The sequence below is a fragment of the Lissotriton vulgaris genome, chromosome 9 (genome assembly GCF_964263255.1).
Source record: "Lissotriton vulgaris chromosome 9, aLisVul1.2, whole genome shotgun sequence".
In the NCBI taxonomy this organism is placed as follows: domain Eukaryota; kingdom Metazoa; phylum Chordata; class Amphibia; order Caudata; family Salamandridae; genus Lissotriton; species Lissotriton vulgaris.
In genome coordinates, this window is record NC_141697.1 from 89178697 (window position 1) to 89193814 (window position 15118).

The window sequence follows — 15118 nt, forward strand, 5'->3', positions numbered from 1 at the left end:
AATCCAACATACAATAATCAAAATGTACACTTTGCAAGAATAACCTTAAAAATGCAGTTCCTTGCAGTCAGTAGCTCCGTCCGGTGCTACAGTGGTGCTTAAAACCAGACAGCGTTGGTGCGGACCAGCAGCGGTGTCAGAAGGCTTGTAAATGGTGCCTTTTGTTCTGACTGACTGTAGCAGCATGGGCCAGCAGGGGCAGTCATGGAGACTGTGGTGTGAAGTGGCCTGCGGCGCCCTCAGGCCACGGTGCAGGCAGCAGCTCAGTGGTGGTCATCCAGCGGTGTCGGTGAGACCAGGGCTGTGGTGCGAAGCAGTGCGGTGCTTGTCACAGTGCTGAGGTTCTCCGTGCATAGTGCGGCATCCGCAGAAGATCAGCGGTCGATGGGGCTGGGGTCGATGGGGCTGGGGTCGGTGGGCTGCAGCGTGGTATGGGGCTGTGCTTCGTGTAGCTTACAAGCGGTGACCCCAGACCACAGTGCAGACCACTACTGCCATATCAGCTGGCCACGGTGTCGTTGGTGATAGCAGGTCCTCAGGGTGAAGCAAGGCGTGCAGAATGCTATGCCCTCAGGTCGCAGTGCAAGCAGTGGCTTAGTGGCGGCGACGGTGGTGAGACCAGGGTTGTGGTGCGAAATGCAGCGGTTACTTCTCTGGTACCTTCAGGTCACGGAACCTTGGCTGTCTTGGTTGGGGAGTCAGGTTGAAGGTTCCCTCTATGGCAACTAAGACATGCATTCCCAGAGGCGGTACCTAGAGGAAGGGCAAGTCTTTGCTGTTCCGGAGACTTCTTGAGAAAGACCTAGTCCCTGTCGTGTTCTTTTCTACAATAAATAATTTTTTAAAAGACAAAAAGATCACCTGTTCCATGTTACAACAGGCTCGCTAGCGCTTGGGCAAAAAGGCAAGTAGTCTTAGACATCAATCCTAGGGTCACTATACATATTGCAATCACTTCTAGAACTTTTGTTAAAAACGTTTTATTCATAAAAATGAACCTTGTGTCAGGGGCCTCCCTAATGGTTACAATCTAATACAAAATTAAAAACATTTGAGTACAGTCCATACAGAAAATCCTTTCAAAATTTAAAAAAAGTAATTAAAAAACAGTTGACGCGGCGTTTCAGTGTACATTTGTTTCCACCTTCATCAGGACTTTACAATTTCTTTATTGCAATCTTATTTAATTTAGTAGGCTATGTCTAGTTAATTTCATAGTCCTAGATGCACTTCAATGAGTCACTTCCCTGGTACTGTGGAAGTGTATGCCTTATTTTGTAGGACCTCACTTCTTGGTTTACGTTGGAGCCACCGTGTTATAGTATATTGATGGTCAGGTTTTCAACGCGGTTTTATGTCCGGTTAATATAGTTTCTTTATGTGGTATATTCTGATTGGGAATGGTTTATTTATCAATTTAGACTTCAATCTCTCCTCGTTATTTAGCGGCCTCCCTGCTCCAACGATTAACCCGGAAGTCTTTACAAGTTGTAACATGGAACAGGTGATCTTTTTGTCTTTTAAAAAATTATTGATTGTAGAATATAACACGACAGGGACTAGGTCTTTCTGAAGTTTGTATATACCCCCTCCCTGTAAAACTTATAGGGGTAGCTTCCTCTGGTTTTTGGCCTGAGACTTCTTGAACAGGCGGCATGCTCTACCTCAAGACCTTGGAGAACCTCAAATAAACAAGTCGCAGAAAAGTTCACTCCAGTCCTTTCTCTGCCCAAGACAGAAGCAGCCACTGTAGGCCAACACAGCAAAGCACGGAGCACAGTGGTAGTTCTTTCCTTCTTCTTGGCAGGTTTCTGAGTCCAAAAGAGTTCTAGAATTCTGGGGTCTGGGCCCCAATATTTATACCACATTTCCATTTGTTCTCTTGTGTCAGAGAGTGTTTGTGCTCAGCCCAAACCAGTTCTGTCCTCTCTGGTTCAGCGTTCTGGCAGGAGGTGGAGACAGCATTTCAGACCAGGTCTATTCAGGTGCAAGTAAATTTCCTCCCACTTCTATAAATGCAGCCACGGTCTATTCAGCCCATCCCTGACTCATCTAGGAGAAGCAGGACACACCTCACCACCCCCAGTGGCCGTTGGAAGAGGATGAACATCCCCAGCGCCTGTCGCTCCAAAGCCAGACAGTCATTTCACAACTCAGCAGAGGCACATAGGACCGCTAAGCAAGAAAATACCCACTTTCTAAAAGTGGTATTTTCAAACACACAACATAAAAATCATCCTTACTAAAAGATGCATTTTTACATTCTGAGTTTAGGCATACTAAACTCAATTTCTCTATCTTGCCCAAGTGGGAAGTTATACTTGTAAGATGTTGCAAATCATCTCCCATTCTATCCAATGGGACAGTCACACACACTGCACCCTGCCTATAGATGTACCTTGGGCCTACCTTAAGGGTGACTTACATGTAATAAAAAGGAAGGTTATGGTTTGGCAAGTGGGTGCACTTGCCAAGTCGATAAGGCAGTAACAACTCAATGCAGACACTGCAGTGGCATGTCTGAGATACCTTTACAGGGCCTGTGGGTGGCAGAATCAGTTCTGTAGGCCCACTAGTAGCATTTGATGTACAGGTCCTGGCACTCTCTGTGCACTTTACTAGGGACTTACCAGTAAATCAAACATGGCAATCATGGAAACATCCATCCATAACATCATTTATAGTAGGCACACTTGCACTTTAACGCTGAACAGAAGGGAGAAAGTGTGTAGAGACACTAAACCAGCAAAAGCAGAGTCAAAACCAGGAGGTCATAAAGGAAAAAGACTAGGGAAACTTGTCAAAAGATGCCAGGTCTGGCATTCAATTTGTTGTTTGGATTCGAAGATTCAGATATCCACGTAAAAGGATGATTTGGCAGTCATTGGAGTGATTGCAGCAGATTACATTGAAGGATTTGATGAGGCCAGTAACAGGTCTGAGGTATACATGTCCAAGGGAGATGGAATACTGAAGTCATATGGAAGGCAAGCAGCAGATGAGCAAGGGGCATTATAGATAAATAGATAGTTTTGTTATATACAGTGATATCTAATAACTGGTGGCACCTTGAATTCCGAGATCACTTAATCTCTGTAGCTAGGTGGGGAGATGTTGAAGGTGGTAGAAAAAAGGTTGACTTGAGGTCTTTCCTGGTGTTTAGGATAATGGATTATGGGGGCCTATTATGGAGGAATTGAGCTGATCAAAGTCTGTTTTTCCAATGATTTTACGCCAGAAGGGCTCCTAGGCTACAAGTCTTTGGTCCTGAGATCTCTTAGAAACTTGCCTTGGGGATAGGAAGTGGTTGATGATGGGCCTGTCCAAGAGTACTGTGAGACAGAGAGATGAAATGATTGAACACGTGTAGGAGCAATATATGAGATAGTCCACGGTGAGATCAAAGGAGGAGAACAGCATGTGTAGACTGGTGTATGAGTTGTGAGTGGTGGGGGTGTGGTGGAGGCAGTAGTTTAATGTAGGACTTGTTCTGGAGGTAGGTATCCAGAGTTGTGGTTTTAGACACGGACATCTGAGAGACCTGCATTGGCTCCCCGTCAACAAAAGAATCACCTTCCGCCTCCTCACCCACGCACACAAAGCCCTACACGACCAAGGCCCGAGCTACCTCAACAACTGAATCAATTTCTACGCTCCCAAACGCCACCTCCGATCAGCCAACCACGCCCTCGCCGCCGTCCCCCGCATCCAGGAGGAAGGTCCTTCTCCTACCTGGCCGCCAAGACCTGGAACTCCCTCCCGACCGACCTGCGCCTGACCCAAGACCACCTCTCCTTCAGGAAGAAGCTGAAGACCTGGCTGTTCGAGCAGTAACGGCACCCCCCTCCCCCCAGCGTCTTGAGACCCTACGGGTAAGTAGTGCGCTCTATAAATGTCTTTGATTGATTGATTGAGAGATGAAGTGGGCTATCCATGTGTCAGAGATCTCTTAAGGGTGGATGGTACCACAAGTGATCCATTCTGTATGAGCTCAGCAATGATTTTGATTCTTTTTATGCTTGGTAGTGTTGCTTCAGAGATCCGGAATGTGTAGTAAAGTATTTGCCAAGGACTTTTTATAGTCTGCAGTGACATTCGTGCTTGTCTTTTCAATTTTTTCTGTAGACTTAAGGGTTCTCTTTTCTGCTTAGTATTATTATTCTAACTATTATTACTATTACTATTATTATTTAGTTCATTTACATTGAGCTCAATTAATCACAAGTTTCATTAACAAAAATGTGCTAAATACTCCTCCTGTTCATAAGCTAGTATAACATGTTGTGTTGTTATGTTGTTTAATGTGCCATATTGTTTTTTTAAATCAACAGAATTTTTTTTTTCATTTAAAAGCACAAATTAAACTAAACGCTTCCATTGACTTTCAAATAGCATGTAATTATCTGCACTGCAATTGAGTCTCACAATAGTTCTTTCCAATTAATTTAAAATCGAGCCCTTCAAGGAGCAGAAAACTATGGACCTGATTCACATAGGTAAACTTACACTTTTGTGTAAGTTTAAGATTGTTTGCTATTCACAAAGGGATTTACGAGCAGCATCTTTATGAGTGCGGAGTCTCTGCATATAAAATGACCTATCTTTTTGTGCATGGAGACATTGATGTGGTGGAAAGGTGACAGGCGGGTGCTATTAAAAAGACAAGAAAAAAATAGATAGTGGCAATTTAGTATAGATTCACGACACGCAACGCAGCAAAACAACTTGCTCTGCCATGCTGTGTGAAATGGAGAGGGCAGGAATATGCCTTATGTTCTAATATATGGTGCAATCCTGTTCTTCATCTGTGATGATTCACAATGTGCTGCTTTGCAGCAATGCAGGCACCCATGCACCATAGGGCAAGGGTGCCTGCGTTGTAGGCAAGATTGTTTTTGTGCAGGAAAGGGATCTTGCCTGCACAGAAACAATCTTCACGGGCATTTTCCTCTTTCTAAGGGGCTTATTTACAAGCCCCTTGCACCGCTGGTGCGTCACTTTTAATATGAGAAAAGTGATGTACCGGCGCCGTTAAGGACTTGTAAATTAATCCCTAAGTGTGCTGCAGAATGCAGAACGGTTAGAAAGAGGAAACAATGAGGAGAAATAAAGATATTTTGCTTGCTGTGCCTCTGGTGAAAAGGTGCACCATTTTGATGCATTTCCAGGTCTACCAGCGTTGGAAAATCTGGGAATTGTAGTGTTGCGCTCTAGCTTCCGATGCCTCAGCGTGATGACGCAGTGCGCCGGAGGGAGAGCGGAACACTTGCGCACGCGCAGGATGTCTAGGGAAAGCGCGCGAAGAAGAGACCGGAGCCAGTCGTGTTTAGACGCTCGGCGCTCTTTTGCATAGCGAAGTTCTGAGTTAATAAAAGATCTTGACAGAAGTACCTGCCATCTCTTTGACCTCTATTGGGGGGTGAATTTACAACATTACAGTGGCGACGAGGAGTGGGATCCCCACCAACTTCACCCCAGAAAAAACAACGATCGGAACTGCTGCAACGGCGACGCCAGCCACGCGCCAAGGTCAGACAGCGTTGAGGGGACACTAGTAGAGAGAGCACGCCACAGGGCGAGAGCACGCTATTCGCAAGAGAGCGCGGCAGCAGCGCACAACCCCAGAAACGACGGCGCCACGAGGCCCAGAGCCCTACCACTGAACGTCTCCAAGGCACCAAAAGGGAGCTGTGACGACACGCAACTGAAACACTGGCAGAAAAAGGAGACAGTGGCACGGGGGATGAAAAAGGGCACCTCCCCAGCAGGTCACAAGACGGAAATTCCAGTACACCCGGCAGCCCCAGGAGCCAGGGAGGAAACTCGGACCGAGCTGAAACCAACAGTGCCCCAGGCAGCCCCGGGAACCGAGGTGAAGGACCTGAAGTAATACCCAAGATGAGCAACCAAGCGACAACCCTCACTGCACCTATTCCATTCCTACCAAGACCAGGCAAACCCCTGATGAAATGGGAGGATTGGAGGGAATACTTCAAAAACTACGTGGAAGCCTTGGAAGACGAAAATGGGGAACTGTTTCCCAGTGCCAGGAAGAAACGATTGCTGTTACACAACCTAGGCCCAGAAGGCGTAAGAGTGTTTGCCAACATTGTCCCCGCGACGAGACCAGCAGCGGACGACGATGTCTTCAAGCATGCTCTGGAAGACCTAGATAATCACTATCGTCCGGCGGTGTGTGTCTCCATTGATCGGTTCAACTTCCAACAACAGAAGCAAGAAGAGGGTGAGTCCATAGACGATTATGTCGCCGCGTTGCGACGATTAGCGATCACGTGCCAATATGGACAACTTCAAGACGAATTCATCAAGGATCAGATTGTTATGCACACCACAAACAGATCAGTCCAAGACAAATTGTGGGCACAAGGAGAGGCAACACTCAAAGAAGTGATCGCAATGGTAAAGAAGGCTGAACTCTCCAAACGTTGCGCTGAAGTGGCGAAAAAAGAGAACACACAAAGACAAATGGTCAACAAAATTGATGAAGCTCGAACCCCAGACAGGCAGAGAAAAGCCACTGGAGAGGGGAAACACGAGCCCAAGTGGGCAGGCAAGCCGGGACAACCAGGGAAACAGTCCACGGACAGCAGATTCTCATGCTACAGATGTGGAAGCACAGCACACACGGCCCAGGACAATTTCGCGCCAGATGCTTGTTCTGTGGGCTGGTCGGACATTACGAGAAGGTGTGCCGCAAGAAGGGGAAGAAGCCCATGGTGAAATGCATAGCGCAATCCCAGTCAGAGGACCCAGCGGAAGAAGACCTGGAGGACAATGACATGGTCCTATGTGTCGAAGAACAAGTATTGGAGATAACGGGCAAACGCTCAGACAAACCACGAACGGACATGCTGATTGGAGGGGTGAAAATTCGCATAGCGATAGACTCTGGGTCGCCATACTCCATTGTGCAGAGATCAGTATGGGAGGGAGAATTCAGGCCCAGTCTTGGCCCGCAATTAAACCCGCCAGACATACGACCGATTTCGTACATCAACAACATAATCCCCATGGTAGGATACCGCACCCTGAAATTCGAGTTCAGAGGGAGGTCGGCACTATGCAAGCTGTATGTGGCGGAGTGGGGTCCCTCGGTACTGGGTTGGAGAGACCAGGGTGACCTTGGAATAAAATTAGACCCAGGAGGCAAGGAACAAATACTACTAACGGAAGAAAGTGGTTGGCCGGACCTGGAGAAATTGAAACAAGTCTTTCCAAAAGTGTTCGGAGGCACGGTCGGCAAACTTGAGAAATTTGTGCACAAAATACAGCTCAAAGAAAATGTGAGCCCGGTGTCCCACAAAGTCAGAAACATTCCCATTGCAGTTAAGGAAGCCGTCCAGCAGGAGCTACAGCGACTGGAAGAGCAAGGTATAATTGATAATTGAATCAATCAACAGCTCAGAATGGTTGGCCCCCTTGGTAGTGGCCAGAAAACCCAACGGCAAGGTACGCCTATGCGTGGACCTGCGCAAACTCAACAAATGCCTGCTAGTTGAAAAATCTCCATTACCAAGGATTGAAGAAATGTTGGCAAAAACGAGAGGGGTGACGTGGTTTTCCACCATCGACCTCACCTCAGCGTACCATCAAATAGACTTACACCCTGCCAGTAGGAGGCTCACCTCTTTCATCACACCCTTCGGGTGTTATCAGTTTCGCCGCATGCCGTTCGGACTGGCGTCCGCAGCTGCTGTTTTCCAAAAACTGATGAACCGTCTGTTCAAGGATCTAGATGGTGTCCAATACTTTCAGGACGACATCCTGATAATGGGGACAAACCGAGAAGACCACGATAAGAAACTGACCAAGGTGTTGACGGTACTACAAGAGAAAGGCCTCACCGCTGAGTGGAACAAGTGTAGGCTGGGCATGTCGGCGGTTACCTATCTCGGACATGAGATAGGGAGTCAAGGAATCACACCAAAAAGGCAAAATGTGAAAGCCATTTGTGCCGCCAGGGCCTCAGCCAATAAAGATGAAGTGAGGTCATTCCTAGGAATGGCAGAGTATTATAGTAAATTTGTCAGACATTTCGCCACCAAGTCTCACAGGCTCCGACAACTTATAAGAGACAAGACGACGTTCCAATGGGATGGAGAAGCCCAAAGTGAATTTGAAGAACTGAAACTCAACATAAGTCAGGCGGTACTTCTGCATGGATATGACCCCGCGGGGCGCACAATCTTGACTACCGACGCCAATGAAAGAGGCTTGGGAGCGGTGCTAGCCCAGGAGAGGGATAATGACACAGTGGAAACACTAAGCTTCGCCTCCCGGGCGTTGTCTCCCACAGAACAAAAATTCAGTGTCATCGAAAAAGAGATGCTTGCTGTCCCTTGGGCCATGGGCAAATTCAGGCAGTTCCTGTGGGGCACCCACTTCAAACTGCAAACGGACCACAAACCACTGGTCAAAGTGCTTACCTCAAGCAGGCATGATACAGCAACACCTCGCATAGCAAAAATGACTCTCAAGTTATTGGACTACACCTATGACGTTGAGTACTTACCAGGGACACGCAATAAGGTAGCGGATTATCTTAGCTGGGCCTCAGCCATGGAAGAGGCACCAGAAGCCTCGCCAGGGACGGACAAAATGGTGGCTGCAATGGCAGACTCAGAAAGAACCATTAGCAGGCAGGAGTGGGCGCAAGCCAAGAAAATGACAGTGAGATGAAGGACATCAAACACTATCTAATTGCAGGGTGGCCAGAGAAGAAAAAGCTTAAAGAAACCCAGTGGAAATATTACGAAGTGCGAGAGGAACTATCAATGAGCGATTCAGGAATCTTCATGTACCGCGGGGACAAGGTGGTCCCCCCCACGACATTGATCCCACTACTGTTGAACCAGCTACACGAGGGGCACCTCGGCATCGTAAAGACGAAGATGCGTGTGAAACAAATGTATTGGTGGCCTGGCATGGACATTCAAATAGCGAGACAAGTGAGAGAGTGTCACCAGTGCCAAGGAGCGGACAAGATCTTGAAACCCATGAGGCCTGCTTTGGGTACTTTCGAACAACCTCGCAACCCATGGGAAGACATAGCAGTAGACATCTAGGGACCAGTGCTAGACACCAGAGGAACAGCCAAGTACCTGTGTGTCGTTGTAGATAAATATTCCAAGTGCCCAGAGGTAGATGTGCAGGAGGTCATGGACTCCGATGCCGTGTTGAAATTTCTCACTTCGGTGTTTCTACGTGAAGGAATACCAAGGACAATCCTAAGTGACAATGGGCCACAATTTACTTCGGAAAAATGGTCCAGATACATGGAGAGGAACGGGATTAAGTCCAAGCACACTGCCGTGTACCATCCCGCGAGCAACGGACAAGTGGAACTGTTCAACCGTGTCCTGATGGGGTCCATACAAGACGCAATAATGCAGGGCAAAGATTGGGAAGTGGAGATACAGAGCATGCGGTGGGCCTACAGAATCACCCGACCTCGATAGGTTACAGTCCCTTCCAGATTTTGAGGGGTAGACACCCCTTTACGAGAGACAACGTTGTCTGGAGAGAGAAGACAATAACGAGCAAGTGGTCACATCCCCTACAATATCCCCGTGCTCCTGGTCAGATCATTCCACTATCACCTTTTCCCTTGCGCTTGCGCCTTTGGCCAAACCCCAGCTCCCCAAGAACACCTGGGTCCGGAAATGGGGCAAAACCGATATGCCTTCTCTCTACTCAACCCTGGCCAAAACCAGCCCTGACCTTTCAGGCCTTGCAGCTACTTCCCAGCTGGCCGCTATTAACAACTGGCTTACCCTGGCGGGTGACGAATTCACCCCCCTAAGGCGGCTTACAGTCAAGCGGGCCCATGCAGCCAATCGGTGGTTTACCCCAGACCTTAAAGAAAAGAAATTAGCTGCAAGAAGGGCCGAACTTACAGCCCCGCGCAAAAGACAAACTATCTGTCCGTTCTACAAACCTACAAAAAGGGCATTCTCGAAGCCAAAACTGAGTTCTATACAAGCAGGATAATGGCAGCAGAGTCCCACTCGAAGGAAATTTTCTCTACCGTCCATGAACTGGCATCATCCAGCAGAGCTACGGCCACCATTCCCCCTTCCCAGTCCCTTTGCAACTCGCTCAATGAGTTTTTCATTGACAAAGTTGCCAAAATTAAACACAACATCCCCCTGCCTTCCCCTACATTTGTCAACCCTTCCCCACCCCCCACTGCCCTTAAATTGACCACTATTCCGTTGCTAACCAATGACACACTCCTCCCACTGCTTCATCGGGTTAAATCAGGTTCCCCCCTGGATTTTGCCCCAGCTCACATCCTTAGGGAAATCTATTCAGCCTGCCCCACACCACCCCTGACCCTTCTTAATGACTCGCTCACACATGGCACTGTCCCCAGCCCACATAAATCAGCGGTTGTCATTCCAATCATAAAAAAACCTGACACCGACTCATCTTCCCCCTCCAACTACCGCCCTATTTCCCTCCTGCCCTACTTAGCAAAAGTTCTTGAAACCCATGTCACGACCACTCTGAGCACCCACATCATTGCCTCTCCCCCTGTCAAGCCGGTTTCCGTCCCCTGCACTCTACGGAGAAGGTGGTGATTTCAGTAATGGACAAACTGCGTGAAGGTATCGACATCAACCTTCCGCAAGCCCTGATCCTCCTGGACTTGTCCGCCGCTTTTGACACGGTGGACCACTCCATCCTCCTCAACCGTGTCAGGGCGGCGGGCATAGAGGGCTTGGCCTTCTCATGGCTCGAGTCCTTCCTAGCCGGGAGAGCTCAAGCGGTCCATCTGGCTGGCTTCGCCGCGGCCTCCCGCAAGGTAGAGTGCGGGGTCCCCCAGGGCTCATCACTTTCCCCTCTTTTGTTTAATTTATACATCTACCCCCTCATTTTTATGTTACAACAGCTGGAGGTCACGGTGTTCAATTACGCCGATGACCTCCAGCTAATCTTCAACCTCTCCCACTCATCATCATCCGCCCAGAATGTCCAGACAGTTATGACGTTCATTCAGGACTGGATGAACTGCAACCACCTCAAACTCAACCCGGACAAGACCGAGCTGGTCCTGACCGGAGGTGGTTGCAGTCCGTGGTCCCCCTCCTTTTGGCCCCCGTCCCTTGGTGTCCCTACACTCCCTGTACCCAAAGTTAAAACTCTTGGGATCCTTTTAAATTCACAACTTTCTGTTCATTCACAAGTCGGTTCAGTGACCTCTTCTTGTTTCTTTTCCCTCAGAATAATCAGGAAAGTCTCCCGTTTCTTTTCCCCCTCTGCTTTAAAAATCATCGTGCTGGCCATGGTACTATCTCGCATAGATTATGGCAACATAATCTATAATGGGGCTCCTGCCTATGCGATCCACCGCTTGCAGCTGGTGCAGAATCAGGCTGCCCGCCTGATTCACGGCCTACCTAAATACCATCGGGCCACCCCACTGCTCAAAGCACTACATTGGCTTCCAGTGAGAGAGCGCGCCCTTTTCAAACTGGGCTGCCTCACTTACCAGGCTAGGTCGGGCACTGCCCCCGAGTTCATATGTTCTGCTATCAAGCCCTACCTTCCAGGCAGAGAACTTCGCTCCACTCATCTGGCCCTTCTAGTTACCCCCCGTTTTAAAAAACAGAAGACTGGTGGAGCGAGGTTCGCTGTTCTTGCTCCAGCTTTCTGGAACTCCCTCCCTGCTGCCCTCCGTACATCACCTTCTTACCTTCAGTTTCGGAAGGATCTCAAAACCTTCCTATTTACGCAAGCTTACACTGCCTAAACTCTTCCAGCTGCTGCCGTCCACTGCATCACTCATAGCGCCATGAAACCGCTGGGTAAAAGAGCGCTGAATAAATGTTTTTAAATTCAAATTCACCAGCGGTGGTACAACACAACCTGGAAAGAGCCCAAAAGGTGTACACAGATCATTACAATAGGAGGCGAAATACTAAAGACACCAATCTAGAGAGAGGGGAATGGGTGAGAGTCAAACTTGCCACCCTCAGAAGAAAAGGAGAAAGCAAATACAGCCAACCCCTGCAAGTGGAGGAAGTGTATGGAAGAGCTGCTCTACTGAGTGATGGCAGAGTGTGGTCCCAAGACGGCATGGCGAAAATCAACAGGATCATGCAGTGGCCCGCCGGTCAGGAGAAAGACCTAAGAGACCAGAGTCAATCCAGTGGGACTGAAGAGATATTAGCAGGAAGAGAAAGTCAAGAGGAAGGACATTTGCAAGTAGAGAATGAAGAGTGCGAGGAAGTAAGTGAAAGGGAGAGTGTGACCGCAAACAAAACCACCGTCACAGAGAATGAGACCGGGACACCGAGGAAGGTGGAGAGTCCCGCATGTGAAGGAATCAGGGAAGAATCTACTCCGGTAAGACGCACCCGAGCTGGGAGGATAGTAGTCCGACCCACTCGATTTAAAGACTTTGAAGTAAAGGACTAGTGATCTTGAGGACTCATAACGTTTATTGTGTGTTGGAAAAGAGGAGATATGTAGTGTTGCGCTCTAGCTTCTGATGCCTCAGCGTGATGGCGCAGTGCGCCGGAGGGAGAGCGGAACACTTGCGCACGCGCAGGAAGTCTAGGGAAAGCGCGCGAAGAATAGAGAGCGGCAGATGCGACCGGAGCCAGTCGTGTTTAGACGCTCTGCGCTCTTTTGCATAGCGAAGTTCTGAGTTAATAAAAGAACTTGACAGAAGTACCTGGCATCTCTTTGTCCTCTATTGGGGGTGAACTTACAACATTACAGGAATGCATCAGGATGCATGGTGGGATGCGTGGGAACACCCACGCTCCACTATGCATCACCTCTACCACGCACTCTAATGCAAGGCAGCAACTTGTGCTGCCTTGTGTGATAACAGATTTACCAAGCAACACAGCGCCAGCCGGGGGGTGGGGGGACTCGTGTCACTGGCTAAATCTGAATCTAGGTTTTGCGTCGCCCTGTGTCAACTTGCAAGGGCGACGCAAAACTATAATAAATCAGGCCCATAATTTCTTCCCTTCTGTCAATATACCTTTCTTCTTCCCGTATGTACTTTGCATTTCTTTTCTTAAAATCTGTACTTCCAGTTGGAACTGTTCCCTACTATTGTGGGAGTGCTTTGCCTTGCTGTCTCTGAGCGGCACCTCAGCACTTGCTTGAGCCGCTCAGCACTTGCTTGAGCTGAGTTGGTTTGTAATTGGATGACTAATTCTGCATCCATCCAATGAATCACAAGCTCATCTCATTCTGAAAAAAAGCGAGTGCACCACTTGTTTCTCCATTCTGCGGGCTGCATGGAGCTTACCTATCGCTTTCCTTAATTCCAACCAATCACAAACCCCCTCATGATTACACAGGGTGCCAGGATCCAAGTAGAATAGATGAATTGAACAGCTGAGCTTGAGAGACAGAGCCAGGTTGGCTGTACTGGGCATCTGGCATTTACCTGCAAAGCTGTAATGGTAGGAACCGATTTTGGAATGATGGGGGCCTGTTTTGCTACTGGGGACTGGTTTTGCAGCAGTGCAGCAATATCTGCCCCCAGTAACAAAAGCAGCAAGAAAGTGTTTTCAGCCTCCCGGGGCCAGACACTGTGGGCCCAATTCACAGGACTAACTTAAGACAACATCCTAAACTTACTACCATTTTGGTATTCACAGAAGGCACTTCCTCATTTTGGTATTCACAGAAGACACTTACTCATTTTGTAATGAGTAAGTGCCATCTGTGAATACCAAAATGAGTAAGTTTTGGATTTTGTCTTAAGTTAGTTCTGTGAATCGGGCCATGCTTCCCCAGGAGCTGGTTGAAGTTCATTGCCAAGGGTCCTTTGGGTTTCCAGTCCGCCTCTGTTGAGAGATGCAGTACTGTATGTACCGTACTTAAATAAACTACTGCTGGACTGTTACAGGAAAGAAAATTCAACAACTATTTACCTATAATTTGAAAGCAATTTTTTCCACCAAACAGGATAATTATATGAAGAATCAGCATTACAGGGAAACTCAAATGGAACACTGCAATAAAAGCTAATCTCAAAAGTGCTGAAAGCACTTTTACAAACATTGGAAAGAAACCGCTCCCTCGTTGCTGCTGCCTCCGGTGATCTTCATAAACAATCATCTCTCCTACACAATTTCAATATGAAAGATTGTTTGCAACTTAAGTCGAGACAGAATTTTTTCTTCTCTCTATGTCCTTGTAACCAGGGAACGTTTAGTAATAGCAACAGATGAAATATGCTGCTCTACAATACTGTGTTCCCCAAAGTACAAATCAAGGTTTTCAGCATCAGCGACTGCTATAAAGATGACGAGAAACCTGGGGGCATATGTATGAAGCACATTTCCCGTTCGCAAACGGGCCGATTCTCAGAGTCGGCCCGTTTGCGAACGGGAAAAAGCCTTTAAGGATCCGAAAGGGTCCTCGCAAAATTTTGCTATTCACCATTTTGCGAATGCATTTAAGGAATCGTAAATTGTGATTCATTAAATACGATATAGAAAGCACCTAAGTTGTGTGATTTCTCCTTAAGAAATCGCAGATTACCACCAACTTCAAGTTGGTGGTAATTTGCAATTTCTTAGAAAAATTTACTTTGTGGCATTTTTCAAAGTGCCACGTGGTGCGCATACATGCTCTTAGGGCACGTATGTGTGCCGCATGTGCATACATGCTCATTTAATTGCGATTCGCAATTTCCAAATCGCAATTAAGGAATGCCGAGGAATCGCAAAATATTTGCCAATTTTTTATTACATCCTGTTTTGCGATTCTCAAACTGCTATTCTCTAAAAATTGCTATTTGAGAATCGCAATAAGGGTATTTGATATATATGCCCCTAAGTAATTAACTCTTGTCTTTATTAGCGTACCCACTCTCCATCATACACCTTCTCCACTCCCTCAGTGACAGATCAGAACCTAGCATTCACAACATTCCAAGACAAGCCGCATTGCCCACTGTAGGATTATACCAACAGTATTCAAGGGAAGGGGAGCAGAAAGGGAACAAATAATTGTGATTACACATACAATGAAAGTAACTGACATTATAACACTTCCCCCGACAAATTGAAAACAAGAAGATAAGTCAATGCCAAACGCGCACGAAAAATCATTTTCTCAT